Genomic DNA, 10,589 nt, shown 5'->3' on the forward strand with positions numbered 1-10,589 from the left:
AAATCTATGGGATTCTTATCTCCAACTAATGAGCAAAAAGCTAAAAGTAGAGTTTACTCAAGTGGTAAAATGCTAGCCTTGGGGAAAAATACTAAAGGACAGCCAGACCATGGAGTTCAGTCTCTGTACTGGAATAAAAAGAAAAGGAAGGAAGGACAGGGAGGAAGGAAGGAAGTAAAGAAGAGGGAGGAAGTAAAGATGAGGGAGGAAGGAAGAAGGAAAAAGAAAAAGGGTAGGAGGAAAGAAGAGGGGGTTAGAGGGAGAGAAGAAGGGAAGGAAACCTAGTCTCATATGTATCACTATGGTTCTATCTCTAGCCAAGTAATTGCTTCGTTCAGAGACCTGGAGGAAGTTAATACTCTTTAAAGGTCCTGGGAATGTAAATGCTTACACCTTTACAAATGCAATTCCATTCTGCTGAAGAGAAAGGGTCTGTGCAGGAGCTCTGAGTGTAGATGGAATGGATGCAGTCCTTCTCTGCAAACATCATTTCTACTTTGAGGTTCACTGGAGACCTCAGTAGTTACAGCCATTTAAAGTGAGTTGGCAAAGAGAGAAATCCAATAATACAACTGGCATGAGAAAGTAATCTACATGTTAATACTTTCACATCCCAGACTCCTCTGGGCCCAGGGTTTGAAAGAACTGTAGCCGACTGCAATGTTAGCAGAGGGAATTGCTAGTCAAGGGCACCCTGAGAAGAGATGAAGATCTCGTTCCTGATAGGATAGAATTCAATTAGAAACTGGTCACACCCCACCCAAGTTTTTCAAAGCAAACCAGCCTATGGACTTTCCTTGATGCCTATGCCCAACGTCCAACAGAGACAGACATGTGGCATTTTCTGTTTCTTTTTGGAGTCCCAGGTTGGGAAAAGCATGTACTCAGATAGGACAATGGGAGAACTGAGCATCTACATCAGGATACCACTAAAAAAAATGTATACCAAAAACTAATGGACAACAAATCAAAAGAGCTGTTTTACTAGTACTCTGCTGCTGCTGCTGCTGTTCTGTTCTGTTCTGTTGCTCTAGCTACTGAGCCAGTATGGTGGAGTGGGGATTTTGCTGATTGGCTGTCTCCCTTTTCATGGACCATGTTGATGGGTTGTCTCTCTTACAGACCATGGTTGGAAAGTTGCATACATGGGGAATATCTTGGGAGCATCTTCCACTTAGTCCATTTCTTGCTCTTGGTGCACCTGGTCATTTTCTCCTGGCTATTGTGATTTCTCTGTCCACCACGTTTCCTTAAATGGGGTCTGCACACTGGCTTCCATCTGACAGCTATAGAAACACATGTTTCTCAATTGGGAATGTTTTCCTAAGTCTACCTGTCCATCAATGGGAACCAGTGAACCTGGTTAGCTCTGAAAGTGAGTCGAAGGAATCTGTACTCAAATACTCATGGCAATGAGAGGAGTTGTTACCATTTGGGAGTGAATTTCATACATGCAATTGCAAAACCCTGTTTTCCCTAACTTCAAGAAACATGTTTAAGCATGATTGCAAATGAGAAACAGTTGTAGTGAAAGTCAAATTCAAGAACATATGTTGCTTTTTTTTTAATCAAATGTTATTTTATTTAAAGATATAAGTAAAGCAGGTGTTAGTACAATGTCAAGGACACTGAAGACACAGTAGTTTAAAAAGATCCCTTATGAACCCCACACTATGGTGAAAAGATGGATATTAATCAAATTGTACTAATGAAAGTGCACTGAGGGTTCTTCAAAAAATAACCATCTCATTCCTGTCATCCTAGCTAAACAGGAGGCTGAGATCTAAGGATCATGGTTCAAAGCCAGCTACAGCAGGGAAATCTATAATGTTCTTATCTCCAATCAACCAGGAAAGAGCTGGAAGTGGTTCAAGTGACAGAGTACTAGCCTTGAGTAAAAAATGCTAAGAGATAGCACCCGGCCCTGAGTTCAAATCTTAGTACCAGCAAAAAAGAAAAGAAAAGAGATGGAGAGAGGGATTGGAGAAAGGAGAAGGAGTGTGGGGAAGGAGGCACGGAGAAAAAAGAGAGAGCGGAGCTTTATTGTGTTTGAGTGATATGTGACCTAAAATGACACATGATAGGAAAGTAGCCCTGAAAAAGAAAGGGAGGGAAAGGGGAGGGGTGTAATAAAGAGTTTTGCCGGACTGGGAAAGTGGCTCAGTGTTAGAGTGCTTGCCTTGCATGCATGAAACCCTGGGTTCAATTCCCCAGCACCACTTAAGCAAAAAGAAAAAGCCGGAAGTGGCACTGTGGCTCAAGTGGTAGAGTGCTAGCCTTGAGCTGAAGAGCTGAGGGACAGCACCCAGGCCCAGAGTTCAGACCCCATGACCAGATCAAAAAAAAAGAGTTTTGCTGTATTTGAGCCATGTAAATGACTTAGTAATGACCTGGTCAAGGGCCCTTGAAATGGGACAGGAAAAGCAAATGCTTTGTTCTCTGCAGCAGTTTCAGAGCTGATAAGCAGCTAGCTGGACCTAAAGCTATTCTATGAGGTCATAAAAGTACTATAGGCCAGGTGTATGGTGGCTCATGCCTGTAATCCTACCTACTCTGAAGGCTGAGATCTCAGGATCAAAGCCAGCTTGCACAGGAAAATCCTTTAAGACTCTTATCTCCAATAAACTGCTCAGAAAAACCAGGATTTGTGCTGTGGCTCAAGTGGCAGAGCACTAGCCTTGAGCATAAAGAAGCTTAGGGTCAGGGCCCAGGTCCTGAGTTCAAGCCCCGGGACTGGAAAAAAAAAACTATACACAGTGAAAACTGTTCTCAAAGGGAGGCAATAACAGCCTAAACAACCTTGCCTGGAAACAGGGGATAGAACTGGGTGGGCCCAAGTGTATGTTTCTAGAAAATTCTGACACATGATAAACTCAAAGTAAGAGCAATTGCTATTTCAAGAGGGAAATATGCAAGGTACCATAAACATCAAGAAGTTCTCATAGAAGTGTTTTAACCTTAGACTTAAAGCTACAAGGCCAGTTCTAGCCACGTGAATATTGACAGCCTAGAACATTGACTTTTCTTACCTGCTGTTTCCTTCATAGCCAGAGAGGCCCAATTATGTCACCGCCTTCAGTCCAGCAACAAACCATGCCTGCTAATGCTTTCACCCCACCAGTGGCCACCACTAGAGCTGCAGCAAATCCTTATCTTGCTGTGTCACTGCCTGGAGAACTCAAGGAATGAAATCCACAGCAAGGAGTAAGTGTTAAAAGTTTTTAATTTATGCATGTGAGAAGAGGAGAGAGAAAACATTCTTGCTGGGTGAGAGGGGCCATGATAGCGGTTTGCCAACTAACTGGTTTAATCTATGGTGGGTTCTTTTCTTTTAATCTATATAGGTGTCATTTAACTTTTATGCTAAAGATTTGCTGGAAGGTGACTTGCTCATTGGTCACGACCCATGATATTTTTAATTGGTCATTCCCTTTTAGCTATTGGGGCATGGAATTACCTAACGACATTTAAGACTATCCTACTTTCATTTTATCCAACCTATCTGGGTCAAAGGGAAGTTAGAATGCTTGGGAAGTTTTCTCAGATCATCCTATCTCTCTCTCTCTCTCTCTCTCTCTCTCTCTCTCTCTCTCTCTCTCTCTCTCTCTCTCTCTCTCTCTCTCTCTCTCTCTCTCTCTCTCTCTCTCTCTCTCTCTCTCCTTTTCATTTATTTTTTGATGGTTGTGGGGCCTAACTCTGGGCCTGAGTGCTATCCCTCAGCTCTTCAGCTCAAGAGTAGCACTCTACCACTTGAGCCACAGCACCACTTCTGGCCTTTTCTGCTTATGGGTGTTGAGGAATCAAACCCAGAATCTCATGCATGCAAGGCAAGCACTCTACCACTAAGCCACCTTCCCAGCCCTATTTTTCTTTTTTTTTTAAAGAGAAATCTTGCAGGCTTATTCCTGATTTCTTCTGCCTGACTAATCTACCTATTCCTAGATATCTCTTTCTTTCTTTCTTTCTTTCTTTTTTCTTTTTTGTCAGTCCTGGGGCTTGAACTCAGGGCCTCAGGATTGTCCTTGAGCTCTTTTGCTCAATATGAGTGCTCTACCACTTGCAGCGACAGTGCCACTTCCAGTTTTCTGGTGGTTAAATGGAGATAAGCGTCTCACAGAACTGAGCTGGCTTTGAGCATTGATCCTTAGATCTCAATTTCCTGAGTAGCTACGATTACAGGCGTACCAGCTCCCAATACAACAGTTCTTTACATCCACAGCACTTGTGTGAGTGTAACATACTACATACAGTATAGTCTATGTGCTTTCTATTCCTGGGCATAAGGCCTGCTAATGGATTTACTACCTTGGAAATGGCCTACGGTAGACTTTTGTGATTGAATGTTAGGCCCATTTCTCACAAATCCATTTTCTTCCCTTCTTTTTTCAAATATGTAAGCAACACCAAGTTTTTATTTTCTCACATGTTGCTCATCCAGTACGGGCTTTGTAGGTGCCTCCTCTAGTCACCTTCTCCTTTACCCAGTACATCTGAACATCACCCCTGAAAGCTATAAGGTCTGGAAGGAGCAGCTGGCTGCTCCTTTATATTTGAGCTTAAGTGAATTAGAATGATTCCATCTCTGATCAGTCAATTCCAGGTGAGGCCTAATGTGGAAGAAAGAGCCTTCCTCCAGGATTTATTTATTTATCTATCTTTAAGTAGTTGTACAAAGAGGTTTCAATTCAACACATCAGTTTAGAAGCACAGGGCATCTTTTGAAAATAAAATTTGGTTTTTGGTTTGAACTCAGAGCCTAGTCGCTGTCCCTAGCTCCTTTACCCAAGGCTAGCCCTCTGCCACTTTGAGCTACAGCTCCCGTGCTGGTTTTTTTGTAGTTATTTGGAGATAATCTCATGGAATTTCCTGCTCAGGCCAGTTTGGAACCTTTATCCTCAAATCTCAGCCTCCTGAGTAGCTAGGATTATGGGCAAGAGCCACCAGCTATCAGCTGTATAATGCATCTTGATCCACGCCATTCCTTCCATCATTCTTCCCATCTCTCAACCCCACCCAAGTTACCTAGTTCCATTTTCACAGATGTACATTGAATATGATGATTGCATTCTCCCACCCTTTCTCTCTCCATCCCGCCACATCATACCACCTCATCCACCTACCCCCACCTCAAGTTCTAGCTTCCTGTTATCCATTTTGTTATAGTTTTTCAAAGAATTCTCCCCTGCATATACCACGTTATTTCCGTTAATGATATACCATATACTTTAGTTAATTCTTTTGTAGTATGTATCTCTCTCTAGTTAATTCTTTTGTAGTATGTATCTCTGTGTGTGTGTGTGTGTGTGTGTGTGTGTGTGTATGCACATGACCCAGTGTGTGCTTATATATATTTATAAATGAGGTCTGTCTTCCATCTATGAGAAAGAACATGTGATCTTTTGTCTTTCTGGACCAGAGTTACTTCCTTTAACATAATTTTTTAGCCTGACACCAGTGGCTTACACCTGTAATCCTAGCTACTTAGGAGGCTGAGATCTGAGGATCATGGCCCAAAGCCAGCCTAGGCAGGAGGGTCCATGTGACTCTTATCCTCAATGAACCACCAGAAAACTGGAAGTGTCACTATGGCTCAAAGGCTAGCCTTGAGCAGAAAAAGCTCAGGGACAGCACTCAGACCCCAAGTTCAAGCCCTCAATCCAACAGAAACAAAAACAACAATAATTTTCCCCAGGCCCATTCATTTCTAGAGAGCTTCCTTTTCTCCCTGTATAGGCATTTGCAATTGCTGGCTACAGAAAAAGCTATTTTAACTCAAAAAAGTCTGGTACCACACAGGGCTAAGGGGAGGGGTGAAATGATATAGACAGATCTTTCATGATATTATTAAAATGCAGAATCCTGCTAGCCTTGAAATTCATTTAAATGCTATACTTGCCAGGTCTATGATCCTATAAATCCCCTTTATTGTTTAAATCAATTTGAACTGTACTTTTTTCGATTTGTAACTCTAATGCGCCCCAAATGCTATTGACCATTCCATTAAGGATAGCAATTTGACATGTTCAAAAGTCTTAAAAGTGTGTATTACCCTCCAAGTCAGTACTTCCTTATCTCAGAATTTATCCTAGGTAAACAGTTGAGTGGCTATGAAGATATTTACATGCTTAAGCCCATACATAATGTTTCTCAGAACAGCTAAATACTGAAAGTTATGTAAATTGAAATATAAAGACACTGCCAAACACTGTCCAGCTCATGGATTATGATAAATGAAATAACTACACATAGTTGACAGTGAAAGCTAGACCTCACTGATTAACTGGTTTTGATAATCTACTCTTATTTAAAAATATAGAACAACGATGATGTATTAAAAAAAAACCTTTTAAGTATGAAGGTCATTAGTCAGAGCTTCTCATCCCTGTCTATATCTAGGAAAAACACTTAAAATTAGGCTCTCTGGGGAGATGCATTTGAGTGGTTCAAGTGTACAGTGAAAGGTAGAAAATATTATTTTTTTAACCAGTAACTGGGCTTGAATTTGCTGCTTATGGCTAGGTGCACTACTGTATGAACCATTTCTCCAGCCTTGCTTTTTGTTGGTTATTTTGGTGATGGATTTTTGCAGACATTTTTGCCCAGTCAGGCCTCAAACTACAATCCTCTCAGTCTTAGTCTCTTGAATAGCTAGGATTTCAGACACAAGCCATTAGTGCCCACCTTACTACTTCTTTAATCCTCAGTTTTGCAGTTTTGACAATTCTTCTAAATATTACTAGTGTCACCTGCCTTGTGAGGATGATCAGATCTCAGATAACTTGTTAGTGGCTTGTTAGGGTCTAGACTGTATGCAGAGAAATTTGATTTTAAAAGCCATCATGTTGACAGTAACATTGAATTGTCTTTTAGTGCATGAGGATCAACATGAGAGGAATTCTGGAGCAAAGAAAAACGACTGAAGCTAGGTACCAGTGGTTCATGCCTGTAATCTTAGCTACTCAGGAGGCTGAGATTTGAAGATTGCAGTTCAAAACAGAAAAGTCAGAAAAGTTCAGAGCAGAAAAGTCCATGAGACTCTGATCTCCAATAAACTACTAAGAAATTGCCAGAAATGGTTCTGTAGCTCAAGAGGTAGAGCACTACCTTTCATCAGAAAAAGCTTTATTTATTCAAGGATGTGGGCTGAATATTGAGCTAGCCAGCAAGAATTAGATTGGCTACAGAAGGAAAGTAAGGTAGTTCAGAACCATTAACGGTAGGAGGATCAACTAGCTTCTAGGTACGGTTACATTTAGAACTCGTGTTTCTTACTGGTCATTATATGGAAAACTCTAGAAAGTGTCAGACAGAAGGTGGTGTTCTGTCTTTGTGTGAAACCCTGAAGAGCCTCAGAAGGAGATGGAATACTTGTGTGTGCGTGTGTGTGTGTGTGCGCATGTGCGCATACATGAACAGACCTAGGGTTTGAACTCTCGGCCTAGATGCAGTGTCTGAGCTTTTTTTTTTTTGCTCAAGGCTGGCACTCTACCACTTGAGCCACAGCTCCATTTCTGCCTTTTTTTCTTGGTAGTTATTTGGAGATGAGAATCTCAGAGGCTTTCCTGCTTGGGCTGACTTTGAACCACAATCCTACCACTACTCAGCCTCCTGAGTAGCTTGGGTGACAGTTGTGAGCCGCTGGCAGCTGGCAAAGGATTGTTTTGAATAGTCTAGAACTTTGGTTGGGAGAGGGGAAATGGTGGTAATTATTGGCTGTAAATACTTGGAGAACTAAGATATGAAAATAGAATAGATACTTTTATGTGCAGCAGAGAAGATAAGACCAGAACCAGTGCAAAACTGGGAACTGGTGGCTCACACCTATAATCCCAGCTACTCACTAGGCTGATATCTGAAGAGAGTGGTTTGTAGATAGCCCAGGTAGGAAAGTCTGTGAGACTCATCTCCAATTAACCGACAAAAAGCTAGAAGTAGTACTGTGGCTCAAAGTGGTTGAGCACCAACATTGAGAAAAAAATTTAAAAAATCAAAAGCTAGGGGACAGTGTCCAGGCCCTGAGTTCTAGCATAATTCCAGTATGCATGTGCACGTGGTGTGTGTGTGTGTGTGTGTGTGTGTGTGTGGTGTGCTGTTCGCGTGTGTGCACACACACATGCATATAGACACAATTTTTTAAAAAAAGATCAATGCACAATTAAAGAAAAAAAGATCAAGAAACAGCTTTTAGCTTAATTTAGGTTGGTCCCAAATAGAACGCATACACTTGTATAGAAGGAGGTTGTCCAGTCCTGGGAATGTTCATGTTATTCTGTTTCATAGGATAGAATGCTTTCTAAATGGATTATCTAATTTGATCTCCCTAGGGGGGAAAATACGTTTAGCCCCATTTCGTGGATGAGTGTCCAGACCTCAGGAATCCTAGTTTCTCTGCCCAAAACAAAACAGTGGTGTATGGGTCACAGTCACTCACACACTCCTTTTCCAGGTTTTTCATTCATCTTGTTGCTACAGAGATGGGGGATAGGTAGATTCCAGTTTCTTTCTGAGTTTTCTCTTTTCTGAGAGTCCAGGGTATAGCATCTCTGCTTTTCACTTACAGCTTCTACACATGTAGTGCAGTGACTGACCGCCTGCTTCCTGCTGAGTCTTAGGTGGCTAATCTAAGTTTTTGAAAGGCCAATTATACAGTGTGTATACCTGGAAAATTTCAACTTTGTATTTCCTTCCAGTCTACGAGAATCTTCTCTTTCTCCTCCTCCTCCTCTTCCTTCTTTTGTACCAATCCTGGGGCTTAAACTTAGGGCCATGGTGCTGTTCTCGAGCTTTCTGGGGCAAGGCTAGTACTCTAAAACTTGAGCTGCACTTCTGACTTTTTTATTTAGTCGTTTATTGGAGATAAGAGTCTCATAGGCTTTCCTGTTCAGGCTGGTTTTGAACCTTGATCCTTAGATCTTAGCTCCTGAGTAGGTAGGATTATAAGAGTGAACCACTGGTGCCTGGTTTTAGTATTCTCTTTATACACAGTTGTAGTCTGTCTCTCAAGGTGCAGCTCAAATCTCATCACCCCCTAGAGCCTTCTTAGGGAATGAAATTTGGGACTTCTTTGAGCACCTGTAGTATGTATCCTGTGTCCTGTTTGTCTCAAGTCATGGAAATTCTGCTCTCCATGCTTTACATATGCCAGCCATAGCTTCTTGCTTGTGCTGTGGAATCCTCTATGGTGTATTTTCTTCTCTTTTTCTGGGGAACTGCACACCACCCATGGCAAAGCTGGAGTTGACCCAAAAAAGGTAAGCAACTACTTGATGATTTTTTGTTTATCTCCGTGGTGTTTTGATCTTCTTATTAATAACATCTTACAATATGCCCCAAAACATTATAGAACTTCAACTCCAGCACTCAACCATCTTGTGTTTGACTTGTGGCTCTGCTACTTTCTATAAATGTGATCTTTTTTTGTCAGTCATGGGGTTTTAACTCAGGCTCTGGGTCATGTCCCTGAGCTTTTTTGCTCAAGGGTAGCACTCTACCACTCTGAGTCACAGTTCCACTTCCTGTTTTTTGGGGGTATTCTCATGGGAGTTTGGCATAAGACAAAGAACTGTACACCCTGGCTAGTTTCTTAGGACTGGGTCACCAGGGCATTTCATTTTCCTTAGAAGATACTGGAGCCTCAGCAGTTTGCTTACTGAGAGGCTAGGATTACAGGCATGAGCCAGTGGCACCTAACAACGACCCTCACCTAAGTGAGGCCCTATGAAATCACATTTCCCATTAATAAATAAGGGTTCAGTAGCCATCTTGCAGGCCTGTGAAGTAATGTAGGTAGAGGAAAGGCTGCAACTTGAACTTGAATTCAAGGCCTTAGTGATGTCCTTTTGATGCTCAGTGCTAGCACTCTACCCTTTGAGCCACAGGTCCAATTCTGTCCTTTTGCTGATTAATTGAAGATGAGTGGCTTTAGAGTTTACTGACTAGACTGGCTTCCAACTGTGATTCTCAGATATCAGACTCCTGATTAGCTAGGATTACAGGCATTTACTTTGGACAGATGCATACAAGCCTCTTCACAGAATTTTCACAGAATTGTAGAGACATATCTCATCAGTTTCTCCGTCACTTTTATACTACCATGTAGGACTTAGCCAGTCCCATAGGTGTCCTCTTAGTTCAGAAAAGGAGAACCATAGAGTTGACTTCCTTCTCTCTTCCTATTGGTACAGCTCCCTTCACCATAACTGGGAGGAAGATGAACAAGTAAACCAGTAAGTGGATGTTGACACAAAAAGAAGTTCTGTTCCTGAAAACTGGGTATCTTTGAGGCTTCTGAACCAAAGTACAAGTTTGTTTGTCTACCACTTATGAGGGTTGAGGCTTGGCACTTCAGTGAATGCCAAATGACACAGTTGTGAATGTGGTTGCAATTGTGGATTCTAGTGGATGACAGGGAAAGCAGTGTGCAAAAATCAGATCCTGTGCAGAAACAACATTCTCACTGCCTATCACAGGGTGAATTTTAGAGAATTGTCTTTCAGAAGCTCCTGGAAGTGTGTTGTGATGATCATTCTGCTCCCAGGAGTCTCCTTCCTTTCTCAACAGGCAAGTCTGCATATATGATGGACAGCCAC

This window comes from Dipodomys merriami, unplaced genomic scaffold, assembly GCF_024711535.1.
Source record: "Dipodomys merriami isolate MVZ:Mamm:240054 unplaced genomic scaffold, mDipMer1.0.p SCAF_423, whole genome shotgun sequence".
NCBI classification, from domain to species: Eukaryota; Metazoa; Chordata; class Mammalia; order Rodentia; family Heteromyidae; genus Dipodomys; species Dipodomys merriami.